We start from the raw sequence: 23,253 nt of genomic DNA, 5'->3' as shown, positions 1-23,253 counted from the left end.
GTTGTTATACTGGTTATCTTATGGTTGTGTACTGTGATGATCTATTAGATCTGTATCATGGTGGATAGGATGATGTTGTGGTTAGCGATCTGCTAGATCTGCTTGACTGTGCGCAGATTGTTATGTGATTACATGTTATATGTGCACATGTTTGATTAGTAGTTAAAGGTACTCCATCCCGAGGATGATTGGACCATAGTATGTTGTCTTTGTAGACTGTTATATGATATTCTGATATAGGTGCAAATGTTTGATTGGTAGTGATAGTATTCCATCCCGATGATGAATGGACTCATAATATGTGGGCATTCCAACCCGATGGTTGTGGGCCGAGGATATTCCATCCCGAGGATGATTGGACTCGTAGTATGTTGGCATTCCAACCCGATGGTTGAGGGCCTAGGGTATTCCAAGCTGATGGTTGATTGGACCCATAGTATATTGGCATTCTAACCTGATGGTTAAGGCTCTGGGGTATTCCAGCTCGATGGTTGATTAGACCCATAATGTGTTGGCATTCTAACCTGATGGTTGAGGCTCTGGGTTATTCCAACCCAATGGTTGATTGGACCCATATATGTTGTTTGTTATTATATGTGTATTGTTGTGTATGAGTATTTTGGGGGTAACTCGCTAAGCCTTTGAGCTTATATTTATGGATTATTGTTTCAGGTACTTCGAAAGACCGCGGGAAGGCGAAGGCGTGACCATACACTTCCTCATTTTATGATTATGATTTTTTGGGAAAACTCTGATATTGATTTATTTTGAAAACAATTTGTGAACATTACAGGTTTTGGATGATTTGCAAACAATTTATGAACTTAGGTTGATTTTGAAAAGTTTAAATTTTTGTGAACTTTTATGGATGTTAGAAGTGTATAAGCTGGCAAAGAAATCTATTCCGGACGGCTGGGGTAAAATCATGAAATCAGTTGCCAAACTTGAAAATCTTCATGTGGGATTTTGCGATATTCTCATTTGCTCAGTTGGGTCTAGGCATAAGTATCTTTTTTTATTCGATAATTGGACCGAGGTTGGTTCTTTAGCCTCCCAATTTCCTTTCCTTCGCGACATTAGATTCTTTAAACTCTTTCTTGGTTGACTTGGGTTGTGGTGACTTGGTAAGGCATGTGGAAGATATGGTGGATAACCTATTGACCAATGTTCAAATCCTGGCACCACTCAGCCCTTGTGGCCATGGAGGTTCACCTGCAGTGACTCCAGGGCATGAAGCAAAGCTTTATGTTTGCAGCGGGGGATTAGTCAGTGCGCGAAAGCTGGTCCGGAAACCCTTGTTAGGGAAGATCCCTTTCCAAAAAAAACTCTTGCTTGGTTGCAGATATACTCTCCTAAAATGGTGTTTCGTGGAGTTGGAAAAGAAGGCCTAGACAACCACCTGAGTTCCAGGAGCTCACTCAACTCCAAACCCTTCTTCAAATTTTTTTGATTTCTAATGTTGATGATTTGTGGAACTCTAAGCTGACGTCAGATGGTAAATTTTATGTCAGTGACCTTTGACATCTTGTTGATTCCAAGATTACTTGCAGCGTGGTCAACCCCACGATTTGGCTAAAGTCAACTCATTTTAAGGTGATTATGTTTATTTGGAGAGCTTGTTTAGATCGTATCCCGTCTGCATCAACTCTCATTCATAGAGGTGTTAATATCACCTCTAGTTTTTGTGTTCTATATCCTAACGGTGTTGACTCCTCTATCATATATTTGTAAGTTGCCCTTATGTTAAGGAGGTATTATCTTGGATCCTCAAATGGTGTGGCATACCCCCTCAAATTTCCAGCTGGGTCTCGGAGGTCATCAATTTTGCGATGAATTAGGGCCGTTTCCCTAAAAAACGGAAGATCTTCATTACTATTATTTACGGGATGCTATTGTGCATGTAGAAAGTAAGGAATGACAAAATCTTCAATAAGAAGTTCTCCACCCCCTCAAAAAAGACGGATTGCGTTATAACCATAGTGTTTAATTAGATGAAATATAGGAGTAATTTTGAGAAGTATAATTTATCCGATTGAATTCGTTGCCCTTTGTTGTTTTTTTCCGGCCTTCTAATCTATGGCTAGCCCGGTATGTTTTTAATATATTTCTGCAGTTTCTAAAATATATATATGAATTAACTAATCATTTAAAAAAATGGTTAAGTTGAAAGATATCGCATCGGCACGCTTTCAAAATATTTAATATCCGATTATAAGATATTTTGATAGATAAAAAATAATAACAGCAAATCGAATTAATATTCGACAACCCTAGAGCCTAGGGAGCCTTAAAACTATTCATGGGGTTGCTCACAACGAAAAAGACTTTACTCCATATACCCTAAGACACGTGTGGGATCTTTCCACTAATGGTACACCTACTCCAACTTTTCAAACCCTCACAACACAAATCCAATTATAAATATGACTCTTCGCATTCTCTTTCTCTTTTATAGAAAATATACTCTCTCTTTTGTTCCTTTGTCATCATCTGCAAAACATACACAATCAACTGTTTCAGCTTTCCTTCAATCTATCTAAATTTCAACTTAAACAAAATGAAGAAAGAAATGGCTGGAAAAACTTTCTTTTCGAAGAAAAACAATGTCCGAAAGAAAATCGCCATTCTCCTTCACAGCTCAGAACCAAACGTTTTCATCACCACCCACCAACAACCAGAAAACTCCGAAAACAATTTTAGTCACCGCAGTAGCAATGCCTCATTACCTAGCCCTGTCATGTCTTCTTGTTCATCACCAGTCTACTTCATGTCTCCAATCAATCAGATACCATCGCCCTACTCTAAATCTCCTTGGACACTTCCTCATGGCAGAAATGGCGAAGAAAGTGTCATCTACAACACTGGCTTGATCGGGTCTTTGATACGTGAAGAGGGTCATATTTATTCGTTAGCATCTTCCGGGGATTTATTGTACACAGGTTCCGATTCTAAGAACATTAGAGTGTGGAAGAATCTAATGGAGTTTTCAGGTTTCAAATCGAGTAGTGGATTAGTGAAAGCGATCATAGTTTTTGGTAATCGAATATTTACCGGCCACCAGGACGGGAAAATTCGGGTTTGGAAGTATTCAGATAAGAAGAAAAAATCTTACAACCGGATCGGTAATTTACCCAGGACAAGAGATTACATCAAGAGCTCCATGAACCCTAATAATTACATTGAAGCAAGACGACATCGTAACGTTCCATGGATCAAGCACTATGATGTCGTTGCTTGCATGTGTATTGATGAAGAAAAAGGGTTATTGTATTCTGGATCGTGGGATAGAACAATGAAAGTTTGGAGGATTTCGGATTCGAAATGCTTAGAATCTGTAAACGCTCATCACGACGCCATTAATACGATCGTCGTTGGGTTTGACGGTTTGATTTTTACCGGGTCCGCCGACGGGACGGTGAAGGTGTGGCGTAGGGAGTTCGTCGGTAAGACGACAAAACACCTTTTAGTTTACACGCTTTTGGATCAGGACAGCGCCGTCACGTCTGTGGTGGTGAACGCCTCTAAGGCCATTGTGTACGCAGGATTCTCCAATGGACTGGTGAACTTTTGGGAACGCAAGAAGCAAACGTTCTCACTCGGAGGAGTTCTGAGGGGACACAAGCTGGCAGTGCTTTGTCTGGCCACTGCCGGAAACCTGTTGTTGAGTGGGTCGGCGGACAACAGCATCTGCGTGTGGCGGAGTGAAGGTAGGGGCATTCATACTTGTTTGTCGGTCTTGAATAGTCACACTGGTCCAGTGAAATGTCTTGCCGTTAAGAACCGGAATGAGAAGGATGATGATCGGAAGGATGAAGATCTGATAGTTTACAGTGGCAGTTTGGATAACTCAGTGAAGCTTTGGCGGGTGTCAGAAAAGCTAGCCTGAAATATGTCACTATTAAGAGTTAAAACCAATCACTAATTGACACAAGCTCCGCCGTTTTGGAAGTAGAGATCCATGATGGGCAAGCTAACTACAAGAAATTTCGAGTTTTTATCGATTGAAATGAGGTACATCACAATTTGGCATTGGGGAGAAGATTGAAGTAGAAAACGTTTGATCGGATATTTGGTGTGATGAAGATCGATCACCAGTGTGTGCATCTATACCTCTATATGACGCATTGTGTGTATCTTTATCCCTATAGTCACAACATAGATCCAAAATATTGGAGACTGCTTATTAATGGTATACTTTTGTGTTTCTGGATTTTTTTTTCTCTATATGCACTCATTTCAAAACAATCTACTAATTAACCAAAAGTCTCCTTGTTATTTAAAATTCCTAAAAGCAATATTTTTTGAATTAAAAAGTCTAGCTAAATATAACCATCTAAAATTATTATTTTAATTGGGTGCTGCTACATCCTATTAACATATGTATAAAAAGTTAACAAATAATTAACTGCTTATAATCAGTTTTTTCGAAAAACAATACAATTTCAACAAATAAAAATATTTTAAAAAGTAATTAGAGTGTATATGGCAATTTAGGGTGTTTTTTAGCCAACCCCTTTTAATTTCAATAACGGAATTTTGAGAAAAAAAACATAGCATGCATCATCAAACTGTCGTTTTTTAGAGATAGGAACGAATAAACTTTGGAGATTATCGCTTGGTTTGATTACCCTACTTATGGTAGTGCTTGAATGCATCATGACGGCAACAAAAGTCTTTGTGGTATGTGGTCCTTTTAGAGGGGTTTATTGTTAAGTATATTCATGGATTTTTTTCATGAATTTGTCTATTTAGCAAATAAAATATCTATATAATTGTATATTTTTATTATATTTTGTGTGCGACTAGCCATTCGTTCTTGTATTTCATGTAGGGAAAACTATTTAAACATCAATATAAGTAATTAAATATTTGCTTTAAATGCAACATGCTTAAAATGATATCAAACACATAAGGGGTTTGTCAATGTTTTCATATTTTAGGCATACAAGTGATATACCGAACAATTTCTATGCAACAGTTAATCGAGTTTTGACGTTTAATTTGTTCAAAAATTAACGGTGAATCTCAATGGCTAATATTATTAGAATAATGATGAATCTCTAGTCTTGATGTACTATGCATTGAGATAACGGACAACTTAGAAAGTCAAAAAGTATATTCCAATTAATTTCCAGAACAACTTGTCAACACTACCCACCATTGCAGAATCATCATAGAATGAAAATCAAAAAGTTTTACGAAACTATTTTTCCTTTTAAAACGAGTTTAACCGGAAGCTTTACATTCTTGGAGAATGATGGTGCTAATTATAGTAATTTCTTTGATACCATTTATCAAATTGTTTCTCATAAGTATAAAGTCTCGTGAGTTCATGTGATTATCAACCAAGATAACTTGACCAAAATGATTTTGACAAATTATGTCACTTAGGAAGTCTAGTAGAGACAAAAAGGTTCCTTATAGGTTTAATGGCTAAGTGATTGAAGAGAAATATAAATTTGGTATTGAGAAATTTGGTGGGTATGCTAAATTGAATCATGATTCTAAATATTTTACTTCCTTGTTAAGCAAGTCATGTGATCTTTCTTCTTATTTTGAAGTTTCAAAAGATCCCAATTGGATAAAATCCATCAATAAAGAAATAAAGGCTCTTAATTGAAATGGGACTTGGGAAATTGTTGATTTACCCTATAGGAGAAAACCCATGGGATGTAAATGAGTTTACAAAATTAAAAATGAATCTATTTGTGAAATAGAGCGTTATAAATCTAGATTAGTTGCAAAAGCATATAATCAACATGAACTTCTTGATTTTGATGAAACTTTTTCAACTATTGTAAAAATAGTAACTATTAGATGTTTATTAATCTCATAAAAGAAAAGTTCAGATTCTTATCGCCTCTGCTCAATAGATCACTCCACAGCAAATCAATTACATTCTTTTTCACTAATTTCCCTGAAGAAACCAATGAAGCAATTCTATTGAAGACTTTCTCGAAGCTAAGTAGAATAGTGGACCTCTTCATTGCTAAGAAAAGGAATGTTGCGCAGAAGATGTTCAGATTCGTTAGGTTTTTGGCAGTTGATAGCATAAGAATCTTTGAGGAGAAGTTAAACAACATATGGATCGGATATTTTAAGCTCATGGAAAATAAGGCTATGTACAATAGGAAAAATAGTTTAGTCGAAAGAGAAGAAAGGATAAGAAGCAACATTAGGGATGTCAAAAACTCTCGTAGAAATCCACTCCAGTGGAACTCCGATACCGTACGGGACTAAATTAAAAAAAAAATAAAAAAATAGGAGTCGGTTTTTCCGTCCTGTACTCCCGCGAGGGCCCCGGTTGTACATTTACGTAAAAAATATATATTTAATATAAAATACATATACAAAATAGATTTTCTAATTTTAGGTTTAGTGTAGGTTTTACTTTTCCGTTTCCAATTAGGATGTTGAAGATGTAACGAATTGATCATATATTTTTTGATATGTAAGTATTTTATATTTGTAATATTGGATTTGTCGTATTTTATATTTGTAAGATTATTGGAATTGTCGTTTTGTATTGTTGGATTCAAAATGTTGGATTTTTAATTTTTAGTTTCTAAAAGATTAGGTTTTAAGCTTTTAAAGTTATTAAAAATATTTTTTTTAGCCTAAAACAAAACGGTTTTTTAGCAAAAAAAAAACACACATTTTAAGCCTATAAACCGGGGGAACGGGGCGGGACCGGGGGCGATGGAGGTAACCGGGGGCAGGATCGGGGGCCACGTAAACGGCAGATCCGGGGGAGGGACCGAGAGCGGGGGCAACAACTGATTTCGGGGGCGGAGGCAGTTATTTCCGCTCTCGTTTGGTCTCGTTGACATCCTTAAGCAGCGTAAGCTAAACAGTGTCCTCACAAAACCTAATATAATAAAAGTGTAATATTCAGTGTAGATTAACGACAGGGTAAGTCTTATGTAGACACAGTTAATGGGCATTTTTCAGGACAAATATTAGAAACAAAGAAGGAAGTATGTAACAACAACATTGTAGAAGATGACATACATGAGGTCAATGTCACAATGTTAGACACCATGCAAAACTCCCTTCAATGCATGTTAAATGGAGAAGTGAGATCATTCGACATGCTAAAAAACATCAAAAGATTCAAAGAAATGGAGGTGATTAATGATGGTGATATTTCCTATATCGAAGGTCTTTTTGTGGAAATTGAGTTGGTCAGTAAGGAACTTGTAGAAGAGTTCCTTGGAAAGGCTCATAGTACTTGGAGGAATTGGTCCACCAAATTATCAGTATGGCAACCATGCTTCTTTATTAAAGAGATGTTGCACTACATATCCATAATTGGAATGTCGCTACAAGCATGGTACAAAGTAGTGTCCATTGAGGTGTCTAAGGTTTGGGTAGATATTATGCAGGAGTTAGACTATGAACTCAATTGCAAATCAGGGTTAGAAAGAACTTAATCCTTAAACCAACGCACCACAAGTGTATCAATCACAAAATGGCTGTGATAATCAAAATGCACAAAATTGAAGTTATGGTTGTTAAGGACATGTGTAAACTAGAATCCATCATTCGATCGCTTTATGAAGACGATAATGAAGAATTAGAGTCCAAAGATGAATAGAATAAGCTTATTGGTGAACAAAAATGTCTGGAGGAGGTTCAAGATCTCAGAAAAAACTGTGAAGAAAGTCGGACAAATGTGTGGACGATGATGTGCCTGAAAATAATATTTGTACATTGGAGACTGTTAAGAATGGCGCATGCTCCTCAATTAGAGGATGGAGAGATGATGTTTAGTCCCGAGACTAGGAAAGTCAATCGTCTTTGATAAAAGGAAAAGTATCAAATATAAATAAAGTGGACTCTGTTGTATATAAGAGTAATGGGCCCAAACCCATATTAATTTCAACAAATCACTTGTAAAAGATACAAAATCAAATACTATTAAGCCCATTTATGAGACACAAGTCACACAACCCACACAAAATATACACGGTGTAATACCTAATTTTCGGATGTTTCTATTATTGGGATAGCGGATCATAAATAGATTGAGTAAAGGTCTTGAGCTTTAAGGGAATAAAGTTTAGACCCTATCGGATGTTGATAATGTTGGGTTAAGTGATTAAAGCCAACAAATTGTGCTTCAAATAAAAAAGGTAAAATGCGAAAAGTTATATGTTAGGCTTCTTGCATGGATTATGGTTTTATTTCTACATTTATTAAGCCAAAAGTAATTAGATAGGATTTTGGGGCTCGTTAATACCTTTCCTTGCATATAAAGATCATCCAAAATGGAGTTGAAATGAATAAATTTTGATTGTTTGAAGTTGGAGTGGAATTTGGTGAAAACCTGTTGTCACGACCTGACAAGAATGTTGTCACGACGTGAGGTCCATCAGGAGGTGATAAACATGTTATCATGAGGTTAAAACTGGGCAGCCCAAGCCCATAAATTTTTAGGGTTTTCTATGCATTTAAAGAATGGTTCTGTGTTTTGGTGTATTTTCCCATCCTCCATGTCATCTAAGGTCTCTTGAGACACACTCTAGCCTCCCTTTTACCACTTTGATCTTCCCTTCTCCTGTCTCATCCATTTTTGGAGTTCTTGGTGGATTTCGGAAAGAAGATCTTTCAAGATGGAGTTTTGGAGCCTTGTATAAGAGGATTTTAGCTTCCAACTATCTTTTGGACCTTGGGTATGATTCAAGCTTCCACCTTTATGTTTATAAGTTGCTAGATCTAGATTCTGAACTTGTTTTTTTCCATTAAATGAAGATTGTGTTGTTGGGTGTTCATAACCAAGTATCATTTCAGTAGACATAAAATGATATGAGACGAGTAGGAGAAATAGAGTGTGGAGTTACTTTAAATTAAGAAATGTTATTTAGCAAAATATAATTGAGGAATGTTTTAAAGCTTGTTGAGAGAATTTTGTGGATATAACGATCATTGGAAATGGAGTTCGTATGAGAAAGTTACGGCCGTTTGAAGTTTAGATGAAAGTTAGTTGCTATTTTGCGAAAGTCAATGAAAGTTAAGTCAAAGTTTAACTCTTGATCACCGTGACATGGTGGTATACTTGCCACGACATGGCAATAAGTGAGTCATCATGACATGTGTCAATTGGAGAGCAACATGTGGCAATTTGATCCCCACAATGTGGTAACAGAGTCATCACGACGTATCACAAGTAGAGTCACCAAGACACATGGCGGGAAAGTGTGATATGTGGAGAAACCGGGCTACATTTGATCACCACGACATGGCACACACTAGCCACGACATGGTGATGCCCCACATATAAAAATGAGTGATTTGTTTCATTCGGGGAGTTTTTTTGGCAAGTGATCAGAGATGCTGCTTGGGAGCCAGTCTCGGGAGATTATACTAGAGATGTTATACTATTGTAAGGGCGATACGAGGCCAAGTATGAGATGCGTTGAGGTATCTTTTACCCCATTAATTAGTAGTTTTGATATTAGATTATTTATAGGATTTGATAAACCTGAGTGTATTATTGGTATCCATGATATAGTGTTGTTACCAACTTGTTAGTAACACCAGTGAGTAAATCTTACAATTTAAAAGATTTAGTCAAGACTATAAGGGTTATAAACCCTATTATTTGTGAAAGACCCATTAGGAGAGATTTAGATAATGATTGATGGGTTAAGCCTATTGTTATAATATTATGAGATTTGATTAGTATGTTGCCAAGAGGTACCTGGGGTAACTAGTAGTGAGTTATGACAAGTTTTGAGAAACTTACTATTTATTGATTAGGTGCTACCATATGACGAGCTGATAGGCAATGAAGGGTTGAACTCAGAACTAGAATAAGTCTGCTGACTAAGAAAATGACTAATACTACTCTGACATCCATCGATGTGTTATCTGCGATATACTTTACATCATTTAAAATGATTAATTAATAATGAGTAATGGATTGATATTAGAAATATTGATCATTATGATAGATTAATATTTGATTGAATGATTAATCTTGATTGAGAGATAAAGCATAATAAAATATAGATCATGCCTGAGTAGTTGTTGTAATTAATTTGTAATATTTTTTATATATGTGATAAACGATGTATGAATTACACAGATATTTAGATAATTGATTATTGTTAAGAAATTATTTATTATTATGAGTTAAATCATTATCAAGAAACACGTTATATATGATATATTAATTATGATTATTAGATAGATCATGTTAGATAGATTATTCTTGAACAAGTGATAGATTAGAATAAAGATATTAATTTTCATTTAAAGAGATATATCTTAATAGAAAGATTTATTTAATATTGAGAAAGATAAATTATGATAATGATAGACATTGATAGATAATTTGTGAATTGAGAGATAGATCATGAGAGAGAGAGAGAGAGAGAGAAAGAAAGAAAGATAGATATATAAAGAGAGATAGATAGAGAGAGAGAGAGTGTGTGTGTGTAAGAGAGAGAGAGGGAGAGAGAAAGAGAGAGAAAGAAAGAAAGAAAAAGAAGGAGAGAGAGAGAGAGAGAGAGAGAAAGAGAGAAATAGAGAGAGAAAGAAAAGGAGAGATAATTGATTGGGAGAATGATCACGAGTGAGAAGTAGATTAATGACAAATAGATAGATTATTAATTGAGGAGTAGATTCTGAATAAGATTTAGATTATAACTGAGAGGTTGGTTATGATAACACCCTTAATTACATTAATTAGTTATTACCTAAGTGATAAACAAATTATAATGTGATTTACATGATTTATCTAATTACGTTTTAGTAGTTGTTATTCATCAAGTCGTAAGGCTCATGTTATTATAATGATTTGTTTTGTAGGTTTATATTTGTGACGCCCGGCTCGATCCTGTACTTGAGGTCAGTACAATCCTTATGATAACTACTTGTATTCTAGAGTACTAATGTACACCAAAACTATTGTAAACTTTTAAATGATAAATGATTTTTTTAGCTAAATCGGCATTGCACCACGTAATGTAAAAAATGAATTTTTATCAATTACTTTTTAGCCTTAGGGATCTAAATGAAAATCGTAGTATGCGTTAAACCGAGAGTGTGCATAAAAGAACGTCCAAATCTGACTTCGTATGAGGAACTTATGATTTTTCTAAGATTTGGAATAGAAGTATACAACCCAGAATTTGAATTTTGATTGATCGATTTTAGCCGACACAACTTAAACGAGAATCGAAGATCTCATTAATAGGAGTTCAACGATATAAAGAAAGATGAAAATGGACATCAGACGAGGAAGTTTTGAATTTTTAACGGACTTTATCTGCTTAAGCATGTTAACATATAACTTTATAAATAAATTCAAAATTAGCTGATGGAGTCTAAATGGAATTCGTAGATTATGTCACTACCTATGCATGGATATAAAGAAAGTAAAAAATGGAGCTCGTATGCGAAAGTTATGGAATTTAGAAGTCGGGAATAGGCTGATGCGAAAGGGGACATGTGGCTTAATCTCGGCCCTTGCTTTCTCCCTACGGTCTCGCATTCAGATCTCAAAATATGGCCCTCATACGTGTAGCGTAGCCCCTCGTATGCGTAACATACTGAGTAAGCACTGCATACTCCGAAGCTACACCCAACGTAGTTCCAGAAGACCACCTATAAATAGATGCGAGAGCACCCTCCTTTCTTCACACCTCAACCCTTCTTTATATCACAATACTCCAAAACTATCCCTCCCCTTACCTATTACTTCCTAAGTTCTGAGAGGAAGAGCTTTCGACTCGAAAGTTCTGCCCCCGCAGAGCCCGGTTCTTCGCTAAACTCCATTGTAAGTGAGTTACGCTTACCCTTCTTGAATTATAACTTATACTTATGTTTATTATCGTTATTATGAACCTACAAGAAATATATGTGCTAAGTATAAATTAAAAAAAGTGTTATTATAATACCTTTTAACTGCTCGCAGTACAGGGAATCTGGTTTGAAGGGTCGCATGGGGTTGTTGGATTTCAGAACAGCTTAAATGCCAAAATAATCCTACCCTCCGTTGTTTCATGCTTGGCCCTTGTCTGTACATAGTAGTTGAAAATTATTTTTTAACACTTATAAAAAAAATGTCGTTCGTAGACCTTGATTTAATTATTCGCAATAAATATTAGACAAAAACTTAACAATAATAATGGTAGGTTTCATCGAAGCAAATACGATTGTTAGAAGTCATTCGTTGTCCGAGTTTGGAGTTATCACTTTAACAAGGGAGTGCATAGTTACTTTTATCTTACATATAGATATGAAGTATTTATTATAAATTATGTGCTATGTGTGCATATTATATATGTTCTTGATATATATACTGAATGAACAAATTATACATGTTTTATTCGATTTAAACTGTATACATATTTTATACCTATAATTATGATTGGTAAAAATGGGTAGATTAAAGATGAAAAATGAGACGAACGATGAGGGATGAAAGATGATATAGAGGATGAGAGGTGAAAGATGATGAGAAGCCTTGACCCAAGCGATGGCCCGGTCATCTAGCAGAGTATAAATGACAACCACACACTATTCTAGACAGTCCAACGGAACGCTAGCAGGATCGCAACCTGTAGGTGTTGTCAATGATTTATTCTCCAGATGTACTCTAAAATCCCTGGCAGGTAAGGACTTAGTGCCTCATAAATAAATGTTGGCAGCTATAGACTTAGTTCCTTACAAATAAACGTTGGCAACTATGGATTTAGTTCCCTATAGATGAACATTGGCAGTTATGGACTTAGTGCTTAATAGATAACATCGATAGCTATGGACTTAGTGCCTGTTAAATAAACCTTATCAGCGATGGACTTCATGCCGATATCTTAGGACAATCATTAGGAATAAATATTGAGGATTAGATTATTCTTAGGGAAGATACTTAATAATAAAGAAGATAATGGGGATGGGTAATTGTGTTAATTCTTTACTGATGAAACATAATAAGAATATTATTGTGGGTTGAAAAACCTACGTACTCTCTTGGTTTCCCAACCTGACCCACTCAGTTTATTTGTATCACAGGTATCGATAGAAAGTTACATTACACTAAGAGATTAAAGGATATGTAAATCACTAGTGTAAATGAATGTAAGGTCTGTTTATGTTTATGTTTCTGTATTGACGATGACATCCCAAAGTTTTATTATAAACAAAATACCTTTCTTCGGAAATGCCTTAATAATATATTTATCATGGTTTTTGTGAACAAATTCCGCAATATTATTCTTTAAAATGAATATTCTGATTTTCAAATAAGCATAAATAAAATTTTAACATGACCATGAATTTGGGGATGTTACAGTTGGTATCAGATAATTAGTCTAAGCGAACTAGAAATAAAGATTTATTTCTAGACTTAGGGGCTGTTTGGTAGCCTCTTAATTGACAAATTAAGAGGCAACCTCTTAACTTTTCAGATTAAGAGTGTTTGGTAACTTCTGAATTTTTACCTCTTATTTTATCATACACCTCTTATTTTTTCAGATATGAGATGAAGTCTGAAAAAAAATAGACACGCTTGCCCTTAATATTGCATCCCTACTTTCCCTTTTCTCTTTCACAACACATGACGCTCCATCCCCATTGCATCTCCGATTTGTAAACCGGCCAGCCCATCCACCACCATCCGACCACCGCCTCTGCCTCCGACTCCGCCAGCAACGTCGCATTCGGCAGCAACGTCATCTCCACCGGCAACAACATCATCGCCGCTGACAACAAACCCTCCAGGTTTGCTTGAAATCGCCATCGATCTGCAATCATATGCTTTGCCCTAAGTTTTTTCTTTTGTTTTTCTTGAAAGGTGCAAGGTAATTTGATTAATGATCCATCCTCCTCAAGTTTAAATCATCTTCCAAACATTGTAGATATCATCCGAAAATACAAATCTACAGGAAGAATAAAATCTGTAAATCTCTAAACGTTTGTTGATTTCTTACTAGAACAAGAACATGAACAAGGATGCATTTGTTTTCTTTTTCCCATGTATTGCTTTTGCCTTTGCGTTTTTTTTTTCTTCATGATTTCTGGTTTCAATCAAAGAAAAATATTTTTTTTTCATGTTATCTGTGTTTTTTCTTCTTTCCCCTGTTCTGCATTTTCATGTTTTGTGGTTTCATGTTTTGTATAAGTTGATGGTATCAGCTACCTACCCTGGTGGCTTAATATAAAACAAATGATTTGAAGATCTTTTGATTATTGGTGGGGAAAGCAAATTGGTTAACATATGTAAAAAAATAGAGATGGGAAGCCATATGCATTACTTATACCTTATGCAGTACAAGCTCATGTAATCCCACTGATGTAGCTTATGTAACGATTACTCAATCATGGTGTAAAAGTCACATTTGTTTATGTTTGATTTTGATTTTTGTTTATGTTTGATTTTGTATATTGTTTATATGTATATTTTTATAATTACTCAATAAGTGGTCCGTTTATTTTATAAAAAGAAACATTGAATTCGGAAAAAAAAATACAGAAGGGTAAAATGGTCATTTTTATGATTCAGACAACAATTCAGATGTTCCAACCAAACAACATGCTAAAAATTAAGATCTTAAAATTCAGACCCTCTTAGAAATTCAAACCTCTTAAAAATTCAGATCTTAATAATTCAGATCCTGCCAAACAACCCCTTAAACTTAGAATTCTTAGATGATTATGAGATGAGTGTCTGCTATATTTAGGATGTATGCCTAAATAAACGCAAGCACTATCTTATTTAAGGAAGATGTGTAAATTGCTTTTATGTGCTAAATGATTTGTGATGCTTTATGATGCTATCGTTTAATCGGATCTATGGCCTGTTGCCAACCGGATCTGGAAACTTTATGTGTTCAGATTTCTAAACGTTTAAATACAATATTAGAACTCACATATTTCTTTTTAGAGTGATAAGGAGATTTATATGTCTATCGTAAATAAAGCTTTCCTATCCAAATTCTCGTCACTACACACAGAACATTAAATTTGGTGTATAGATCGACATGGTGGGAACTTGAAGTGGATTCCGAAACGCTAATGGAAATGCTAATGCTAATCAGCAGCCTGTGATTGAGCGTGCACTAGAGGTAGCAGCTACACCCGAGCCAATCATGATAAGGTATGTTGATGCATAGAAAAGGAGCATATGTCAAAATATTTCCTGAAGTAAAATGAAGCAACAAGACCAAATGCACCACCAAGTCCGAAGGCAAGAGCATTCCAAATGATCATTAAGGAAGTAGGTGATAATGCAAGGGATCAGGAGTGAGGATCTATATATCTAAAGATCGGGATATGAAGTAGCCATATAGATAGTATCATGTGGTGTAGCCTAATATAAGAGGCCTTGTGTAAGGTGAACTTGAACATTCATGTAATCATTTTGGGAAATAATAGAAACCTTAGTTTTGTCATCCGATGTGTTAAATGTCTATGTGAAATACTTGTATGGTGACTTGGAGAACTGCGAGACAATACTTTGGAAAAGTGTGAGTATGTGTGAAAGGTAGTAGAGAACTATACTACTGGAAGCACATGAATCACACGTGGATAAGGGAAAGTCACAAGGTTACCAAGGCTCTAGTAATTGATTTCGTTTTATTCATGTATGTCATTACCATCGTTTAGGCAATAACTAAGGAGATGATTATTACTCCAACCCTAGTGGTCATTTCAAATCGAGTCTGAATAAGATGAGTATGTTACGTGGTTTAGAGAATCAAGTTCGATGTAGTATTCAACTTAAGCCAAATGATTGAGGTCAAAGATAATCGAAGCGATAAGTAGAAGTATCACGATCATTGTTAAAGTAGAATCTTGTAGATAGAATATCTTCATAGCATGTGATTTTATTACGTTAGAACATAAAGGAGGGTATATTCCATTCTAGAATTCGACTCTAAAAGACCCGAGTCCAAGCATTGCATCATACGATGAGTGGTCATTAAAATATGACCCCATCGGTCTGTTACGATAATCAAAGTAACGAACCTATTTTAAGTTAAGTAGGAGTCTCCAATGAGGATTGATTTTGTAACTCAAAGGTTACAATTGAAAGTCCAACATAGGATAAAGAGCGGGTACAAGATTGAGCACCGACAACAGTAAAGAAGTCCAAGAGTTAGAAAGTCATTAGAAAGGATATAAGAGTTACAGTTATTACCTAGGATGAAAATATAACGTATGGAGTCATTATACAAGCCTTGTTTCGTTGATAATTCCGGGATGTAATCATCCTAAGGGGAGATAATTGTAACGCCCGTAGATTTGGGATACTCAATTTAGAGACAATAAGAATCAAAAATGACTTTTGATAAAATATTATTTAGAATAAATAATTTTAAAGAATTTATAGTATATGTCACAAGGGTTCCTTATATACAAAGAACGTTGAGATCCGAGTTATAACAAAAAATGTTATGACTCGTCGAAGGTTTACGGCTAAACCGGCACGACACCGCGTAACGTAAAAAGTAAATTTTTGATAAATTACTTTTTAGTCTTAGAGATCTAAACAAAAATCGTATTATATGTTAAACTAAGAGCGTGCATAAAATGAACATCCAAATCTGACTTCGTATAAGGAAGTTATGATTTTTCTAATATTTGACATAGCAGTATGCAGCCCACAATTTGAATTTTGATCGATCAGTTTTTTAGCTAACACAACCTAAATGAGAATCGAAGATGTCGTTAACTGGAGCTCAACGAAATAAAGACAGAAGAAAACGGACGTCGGATGTCAAAGTCATGAATTTTTAATGGAGTTTATATGTCTAATCCTGTTAAAATATAAGTTTAAAAAGAAATTCAAAATTAGCCGACAGAGTCTAAACGAAAGTCTTACAATACGTTGCCATCTACACGTGGATATAAAGAACGTTAAAATCGGAGCTTGTATGTGAAAGTTACAAAATTTAGATGTCATGAATAGGCTGATGTGAAGGGGGACATGTAGCTTAATCTCATACATTACTTTCTCCCCATGGTCTCGCATTCGGATATCGACAACTAGCCCTCGTACACGTAGCGTAGCCCCTCATACGTGTAGTACACTGAGTACGTGTTGCGTACTCCGAAGCTACGCCCAACGTAGTCTGAGGTGTTCAGCTATAAATAAATGGGAGAGCACTCTCATTTCTTCACACCTCAACCCTTCTTTCTCTCTCAATACTCCAAAACTATCCCTCCCGTTCCTTAGTACTTCTTAAGTTCTAGAGGTGAGTCCCGGAGTGCTAGAAGGCTCCGAGAAGAAGAGCTTTCGGCTCGGAAGTCCTGCCCACACAGAGCCAGGTTCTTCGCTAAACTCAATTTTAAGTGAGTTATGTTTACCCTTCTTTAAGTATAACTTATGTTGGATTTCAGAACAACTTAAATGCCAAATTGGTCCTGCCCTCTGGTGTTTCATGTCTGGACCCTGTCTGTACAGAGTAGTTAAAAAATACTCTTTATCAGTTATAAAACAATATCGCTCGTAGACCTTGAGTTAATTAGTCGCAATAAATATTTGCCTAAAACTTAGCAATAATAAAGCTAGGTTTTGTCGAATGAAAAGACAATTTTTTGAAGCGTAGCGTTGTCCAAGTTTGGAGTCATCACTTTAACAAGTGAGTGCATTGTTACTTTCATCTTACACATAGATATGAAATATTTAATATAAATTACGTGCTATGTGTGCATATTATCTTTGTTCTTGATATCTATGTTGGATGAACAAATTATAGTTGTTTTATTCGATTTAAAGTGTATACGTATTTTATACCTATAATTGTGATGGGTAGATGAAAGATGCTATAGAGGATGAGAGGTGAAAGATGATGAGAAGCCTTGACCCAAGCGATAGCCCAGTTATCTAGTAGAGTATAGATAACAACCACAGACTATTCTAAATAGTCGAGTGGAAATCTAGAAGGCTCGTAACCTGTAGGAGTCGGATATTCTTCGGTGTGAGATGCAGCCTACGACATTGGTCTACAGAAACGCAATGCGAGGATTTTTAGCAGGAGAATAATTGATATCGATATAAAAGAGGGAACACGAAAAATGAAAAATAACTAGTCGAAAAACATATCGATATACAAAAGGGAACACTAAAAATGAAAAATAACTTGTGGGAAAACAAAAAGGGAAACAAAAATAATAGCTTAATAGCTTTAGTGGCACAAAAAAATGATTAAATTAAAATAAAATATGTAGTGCAATTTGAATTATTGTCTCACTAATAAATATGATTTTTAGTGGCATGAAACATTAAGTACCGCTAAAACCACTATTTCTATGGTGGTATTTTCGAAAGTGCCACTAAAAACACCATTTAGTGGTACAAATAAAATATTCCACTAAAACGTTGTGCCACTAAAAGTCATTTAGTTTGTAGTGTCAGTTGTTGTTATATGTGTTATAGTATGATGTGCATGCTATAAGTTAATCTAAGGGTCCACTCAGGGTTACATGCTAGAGTTCATGCTTGGGAGAGATGGATTTATGTGTGTGATACGTGAGCTGTTAGAGATGCATGATACTATTCATGATAAGGATTTTAAGGAGTTGTGTGTTAGGATTGTCTGATCTATATGATGCCTCATTTCATGTTGCTTTTTCTGCTTGAATGTTGTTTGATTTGTGTTGTGTGATACCAATATTAATGTTGGTCAACTATTAAGCGAACACGTTAAGTTGTATGCCATGGAGATTAAATAATTTTAGAATGTTTGATTTGGCCGTATTGCGCAACTCTCGTTTAAGTCCAACCATTGTAGTGCATGATCTTTCATTCGCATGACTATTTGATCCTTGTTGCATGTAATTATATTCATCAAATATTTAATTAACACTAGTAGAAGTTTCCTTCACAGATGATAGCAATGTGGGCTGAGTGTTCCTAGTGAACTTGGAAGAGTGCTAGAGTTTGCTAGTGTGAGTACTTGCATATGAGGAAAAACCACATTGGGAATCTAGGCAGATTATGAAGGCTTTTATAAGTATATGGGTGTGCTTGTACACCTCACAATTATAGAGTTCCTAGAAAAGTGTGAAGGTATTCTAGTACATGCACACATGTGAGAAGAATCCTAGGGGGCTAGGAAGTGACTTAGTAAGCTGTTTGGCACAAGGGTGTATGTGAATTACCATATGAATGATAATTAGAGGATCTTAAATGATTCTTAAGGAAACTACGGATATGTTTGGAAGGTAATATTGGGCCCGTACTACTGGAAGGAAGCAGTTGTGATGATCGGCTCGAGGATTTCAACATAATTTTGAGTTGCTAGCCGATGGCTAGGGATGTTATTTTCTACATCGGGGTGCTTAAGGGAGGAGAGATTAGGAGTGTATCAAATAATAGTTAAGCAAGAAGATCATGTTCTCCTCTTCGTGTTTGCTAGCTAGGTGAAGTTTTGTTCGTAGTAAATCATCTTTATTTTGTAGCAAGTGAATGTTCGAAACTAGATTGTTCTTGTTGCTTGATGGCCAATGTTAAGGCCATGATGAAAGTGGAGTATGTAATACAGAGTCGAGAGTATCAAGTTTATCTGAGGAGGCATCGAGTTGTTCCTATTATGGGTAGGAGAGTTTCGTATTTGTGTTGAGTTTGTCGAAGCTATGTTTTGAGCATCTGTAAGGCATTCTTGAAGCTTCAAGGGGAGGATGAGATTGTGGATTTATTCTCCAAATGCAAGATTCTCTATGCATAAGTACATTTCGTAATGTGCCTCGTCAATCCAATGGTATTCTGCTCGACTTCACTAAGCTTGAGGTGGCAATGTATAGATGAGTTTTTGAGGTCTCCATATGAGATTCACGGTTTCTTTATGCTTGTTTTGTTATTATCCGAAGGAATCTTCTTATGCTATGTTGCATTATGAGAGTCGAGTTTGCTATGTATCAGGTTGAGCCAGTCTGAGACTTTAATCTTGTAGACGTTAGTTGATGATGATTCAAACCCTAAGTAGGGGAGAACTAGATATTCTACTTGGACGATCATCTATATACCCAATTTTTTATGGTTTTAGAATAATGGTTCAAAGGAATCTATGGTTCAGGTATGCTAGATTTTGGTTTAGCTTTAATATCGTATAAAACTAGGAAAGTAGGCTACCATCAAAGTATTTGTGGTTAGGAAGTTTATTATTGAATTAGTCAAGGGATCCATTAGAATCCTCCTTCGTTGCGGAAAATTTAAAGATTGGTTAGATTGCAGGTGCAGAGCAAGTTGTCATCATGTTTATACCTTCAAGGATGCATGTGTCATCCATGTAGCAGGAAGTTGATGTGTAAAGATCTTGTTGTAATCAATAGTTCTTTTCATACGCCCGAGGGATCTTGATAGAGGAGCGTAGAGTCACTCGAGTTTTGCATCGGATTTAGGGATCATGGTTAGCCTACAATATGAGTTAGTTATGTTTAGTTAAGATGGGTAAATTGTTAATCGGTCTTAGAGTTCAGTAAGAGTATTTTCATGTGGGCTTTGTTCAATATGTGTGGGATCGACTGGTTTAACTTTCGATCCAATTCTGATTGTTCGTTATTTCGTTCTTCATCACCAGTTAAGGATATTCAAAGGCTTCAATCTATATCAACTGAAGATGTAATTGATGCATCAACCCTTCATCAAATTTCGTGAAGTATATACTTTGGTCTCTGTGTAGGTGTTCTCTCGATTACATGGTTGTGAAGTTGTTATTCCTAGTGGGTTTGAGTTGGCAGTTTTCCTTAGTTATTTGAAGTTCGAATAACGGAGAAAAGTTGTTCGGTTTTTTAGGAATTATCATGGTCACTCAAAGTTCAGTTTTTGGCAGTCAATAGGGTTTTGGCAACCTTTTTGGTTAGTTTTGGATTTATTCTTCGAAAATTGAAGTTTTATTGGTCTATTTGCGCATTGGTGGGATATGTTCGGCTTCATTAAGGTGTGGGATCTTCTTTTGGTTGATAGAAGAATGTGTATATTAGCGGTTGAGGTTCGCCATTTCGTTCGATTTGTTGGTACATCACTCTTCGGGTAAGTTTATGTTATAGAAGAAATACAGTCGGCCTGAGGAGCATTATGGTTTCTCTGAGGGAATGTGCAATGTTGTGTTCTCAAGTTGGAGCAAGTGTTCAAATTTCTATCATGTTTCTGGTTGTATGCGGTCGTGTTTTGTCTAATGATACGTCAGTGGCAGTTTAGACTATGGAAGAGCTATGTGTTGTAGAATGGTATGGCTCTTTGGTTTTGGCAAGTGTTGAATAGGTTATTGACTGGGTTCCTACAGGTCGATGGTATGATGGCAATGTTCCTGTAGGCCCACTGGGTTCTTGTTGATAGGTTTCATGTATGTGGTTGGGTGATGGCAAGAACGTTGAGGAATTGTGAGCTTCTCATCCCAATTTTTTGATGGCGTCATGATGTGTCATGAGCAATCATGGATTTCACTTATGTATGTGGTGCCCATAGTTGTGTGGTGGAGACCTGTGTGTTGGTTTGTTAGTTTTTTTTGGCATAGACGAGTGTTTTTTCAATATAGTGTTCTAACTGGTGGCTCAGTGACTGGCAAGTTAAGTTGGGCGGTTGTAGGACATTGACTTGTTGGAAAGGTCACAATTGGATATTAGTAGTTCAAAATTGGTTTTCTTCCTTTTCGATATGTGTTTTCTTTATGATAAGGTTTCATGTGAGTTAAGTTACCTGTGATATCGGTGGTTGTAAGTTTCATGGATGTTTTGGCATATGGTTGTGCACCTGAGTTGTAATCGGGGATTGAGTGTTACGCGAAAGTTTGTGTTGACGATGTTTATGCTTGTGGGAACAGCTAGTTTGTCATAACTTTTCAGGAATTCAAGTCTGTATTTGAGAGCTTTTAGGCGATTTGCGAATTTAGGATGCGTTGGAATCCTTGATCGAAATGTTTTGAGTGTAGTTATGCACAATTTAGTGGTGTTCCTGATCAGGTACTTGGGTTAAGAATGACGAGTGGATGATCGTCAGCCATTATGTATGTCTCTAGAGTTTAGACTGTTGGGCTCCCGATTTTGTATAGTACATTGATGGAGATGATTAGTACATACAATTTTGGTAGTTCCTATTTAAGTGGCTTCACTATGAGTTGGGTCTTAGCGTTTGGAGAAAGTGAGAGAGAGAGAGAGAAAGATATATATATATATATATATATATATATATATATATATATTGGAGTTGAGCGTTTCAAGTAACGGGGTTGCTTGTTGAAACCAACTGGGTTTTGGATGGTCTCTCGAGTTCGATATGGATGCGTTTATTATATAAAGTGGTTGGAGGTATCATATGGATTGTGGTAGAGCAGTTAAAATAATACCTGAATCAGATTTCGAGGACGAAATCCGGTTTAAGTGGGCGAGAATTATAACACCAAGTTTTCAGATGTTTCTGTTATCCGGATAGCAGGTCGTAAATGAATTGAGAAAAGGTCTTGAGCTTCACGATAATAGATTTTATAGCCTATCATATGCTGTTAATGTTGGGTTAGGTGATTAAATCCATCAAATTGTGCTTCGAAGCAAAAGCGCAAAATGGGAAAAGTTATATTTTGGGCTTCTTTCATGGATTATTGTTATAGTTCAACATGTATGAAGCCAAAAAGTAATTCAGATGCGTTTTAGGGCTCTTCAATACCTTTCCGTTCATATAAAGACCGTCAACAACAGAATTAAAACGAAGAAGTTATGATTGCTTGAAGTTGGAGTGGAATTTGGTAAAAACCCATTGTCATGACGCGACAAGAATGTTGTCTTGACGTGAGGTCCATCACTAGGTGACAAATAGGCTGTCACGAGGTGAAAACTGGGCAGCCCAAATGCATGAATTTTAGGTTTTTCTATGTATTTAAAGAATGGTTTCGTGTTTTGGGGTGTTTTTCGAACCTCCATCTCATTTAACGCCTATTGAGAGAAAGCAGAGCCTCCATTTCACCACTTTGAGCTTACCCCTCTCCTCTCTCATCTGTTTTTAGAGTTCTTGGTGGATTTTGGAAGGAAGATCTTTCAAGATGGAGTTTTGGAACCTTGCATAAGAAGATCTTAGCTTCCAACTATATTTTAGAACATGAGTATGATTCAAGAGTCCACCTTTATACTTATAAGTTGCTAGATCTAAATTCTAAATTTGTTTTTTGTCAATTAAATGAAGAATGTGTTGTAGCATGTGATAAAGTTTGCAACTTTATAATTCCACCTTGTCACAATAGTATTTTGGTCCAGGGATCTGATCATTCGTGATCTTGTGGGCACCATGCTTGAAGTTAGGTTCTTATT

The 23,253-nt window shown here is 35.9% G+C and overlaps 1 pseudogene; it reads left to right on the top strand.

Annotated features, from left to right (window-relative positions):
- Positions 1-2,442: 2,442 nt before the first annotated feature.
- LOC145006575 (protein JINGUBANG pseudogene) lies at positions 2,443-4,212 on the top strand (annotated as a pseudogene).
- The last annotated feature ends 19,041 nt before the right edge of the window (positions 4,213-23,253 follow it).

The sequence above is a fragment of the Lactuca saligna genome, chromosome 7, assembly GCF_052625555.1.
Source record: "Lactuca saligna cultivar CGN05327 chromosome 7, ASM5262555v1, whole genome shotgun sequence".
Classification (NCBI taxonomy): domain Eukaryota; kingdom Viridiplantae; phylum Streptophyta; class Magnoliopsida; order Asterales; family Asteraceae; genus Lactuca; species Lactuca saligna.
The sequence above is the reverse complement of the archived record's forward strand: the minus strand, read 5'-3'. Positions and strand labels throughout refer to the sequence as shown.